At 42.6% G+C, this 2,580-nt stretch overlaps 1 pseudogene; it reads right to left on the bottom strand.

The window, feature by feature from the left end:
- Window positions 1-798: 798 nt before the first annotated feature.
- On the bottom strand, window positions 799-2,326 carry LOC126951288 (elongation factor 1-alpha 1-like; annotated as a pseudogene).
- Between the last annotated feature and the right edge of the window lie 254 nt (window positions 2,327-2,580).

Genomic DNA, 2,580 nt, shown 5'->3' with positions numbered 1-2,580 from the left:
ACACACTTTCTGATAAGTTAGGAATCAATTGTGTATAGTTTACAATAAGCAATTACTTATAAGTTGAGGTTTCTACTATTTTTTTTTTTTCACCAAACTTTGTTTTAATGGATCTCAAAATTATGTGACAGATTTTTGGTTAAGTTGTTTCCATTAAAAAGTACCGATTTTAGTGAAACCCCGTCTCTACTGAAAATACAAAAAAATTAGCCAGGCGTGGTAGCGGGCGCCTGTAGTCCCAGCCACTTGGGAGGCTGAGGCAGGAGAATGGTGTGAACCCAGAAGGCGGAGCTTGCAGTGAACCGAGATCGCGCCACTTCACTCCAGCTTGGGTGACAGAGCGAGACTCTGTCTCAAAAAAAAAAAAAAAAAAAAAAAGTACTGATTTTAGGCTGGACGAGGCAGCTCACACCTGTAATCCCGGTACTTTGGGAGACTGAGGCTGGTGGATCACCTGAGGTCAGCAGTTGGAGACTAGCCTGGCCAACATGGAGAAACCCCGTCTATACTAAAAATACAAAAAAAAAAAAAAAAAAAAAAAAAAAAATAGCTGGGTACAGTGGCCAGCGCCTGTAGTCCCAGGTACTAGGGAGGCTGAGGCAGGAGAATCACTTGAACCCAGGAGGCGGAGGTTGCAGTGAGCCGAGGTCACGCCACTGCACTCCAGCCTGGGCAACAGAGTGAGATTCTGTCTCAAAACAAACAAACAAAAAAAAAGTAGTACAGATTTTAAAAACTAATAACTTAAAACTGCCACTTACAAAAAAAAAAAGTGGTCCACAAAACATTCATCTCTCCTTCTGAAGGTTTTATGGGGCATTGTTATCCTTAACCAGTCTTTTACTATTAAACTTAAATGGCCAATTGAAACAAACAGTTCTGAGACCATTCTTCTACCACTGATTAAGACTGGGGTGGCAGGTATTAGAGATAATATTCATTTAGCCTTCTGAACTCTCTGGGCAGACTTGGTGACCTTGCCAGCTCCAGCAGCCTTCTTGTCCACTGCTTTGATGACACCCATGGCAACTCTCCGTCTCATATCATGAACAGCAAAGCAACTCAAAGGAGGATAGTCTGAGAAGCTCTCAACACACATTGGCTTGCCAAGAACCATATCAACTGATGGCAACATCACCAGACTTCAAGAATTTAGGACCATCTTTCAGCTTCTGACCAGAATGGCGATCAATCTTTTCTTTCAGCTCGGCAAATTTGCATGCAATGTGAGCTGTGTGGCAATCCAGTACAGGGGAATGGCCAGCACTGATTTAGACTGGATGATTCAGGATAATCACCTGAGCAGTGAAGTCAGTTGTTTCTGTTGATGAATCATTTTTGTTGTCACCAGCAACAATGCCACAATGAACATTTTTGACAGACACATTCTTGACATTGAAGGCCACATTGTTCTGAGGAAGAGAGTCACTCAAAACTTCATGGTGTATTTCAACAGACTTTACTTCAGTTGTAACATTGACTGGAACAAAAGTGATCACCATACCAGGTTTGAGAACACCAGTCTCCACTCCACCAATAGACAGAGTAGCAATACCACCAATTTTGTAGACATCCTGGAGAGACAGGGGCAAGGGCTTGTCAGTTGGACAAGCTGGTGGTAGGATGCAGTCCAGAGCCTCAAGCAGTTTGGTTCCACTTGCATTGCCATCTTTCCGAGTGACTTTCCATCCCTTGAACCTAGGCATGCTAGCACTTGGCTCCAGTATGTTGTCACCATTCCAACCAGAAACTGGCACAAATGCTACTGTGTCAGGGCTGTAGTTAATTTTCTTAAGGTAAGTGCTGACTTCCTTAATTATTTCTTCGTATTTCTTCTGGTTTTAGGATCGTTCAAATGGATCCCTTTTGCTAACATCAACAATTAGTTGTTTCCCACCCAGTGTGTAAGCCAGAAAAGCATGCTCATGGGTCCACCCATTCTTGGAGGTTCCAGCTTCAAATTCAGCAACACCAGCAGCAACAATCAGGACAGCATGGTCAGCCTGAGATGTCCCTATAATCATGTTTTTGATAAAGTGTCTGTGTCCTGGGGAATCAATGGTAGTCACGTAGTATTTGCTGGTCTCAAATTTTGGCAGGGAGATATCAATGGTGATACCACGTGCACGTTCAGCTTTCAGTTTATCCAAGACCCAGGCATACTTGAATGAGCCCATTCCCATCTCAGCAGTCTCCTTCTCAAATTTTTCAATGGTTCTTTTGTCGATGCCACTTCATTTGTGGATCAGATGGCCAGTAGTGGTGGACTTGCCCCATCTACATGTCCCATGACAACAATGCTGATATGAGTGTGTTCCTCTTCCATCTGGCTCTTGGGTTACTTTTCACAACACTTGTTTTCTGGTGGCAAACCCACTGGGGGGGAAAAAAACTCTACTATTTTTATAGAACACTTTTCGTTTCCTTGTTAATTCTACGGGAAAATATATTATACCAGCCTATTGTAAATATCAAAGAGGACTCTTTCAAAAAATGCAAATGCACTCTGTTTCAGTAGGTCTCAGATGAAACCAAAAGCCTTTCTTTTTGACAAGTACACTTAAGCTAAGCTGATGTTGG

This window comes from Macaca thibetana, chromosome 3 (genome assembly GCF_024542745.1).
Source record: "Macaca thibetana thibetana isolate TM-01 chromosome 3, ASM2454274v1, whole genome shotgun sequence".
Classification (NCBI taxonomy): domain Eukaryota; kingdom Metazoa; phylum Chordata; class Mammalia; order Primates; family Cercopithecidae; genus Macaca; species Macaca thibetana.
This window is presented reverse-complemented; position numbering and strand designations above follow the sequence as displayed.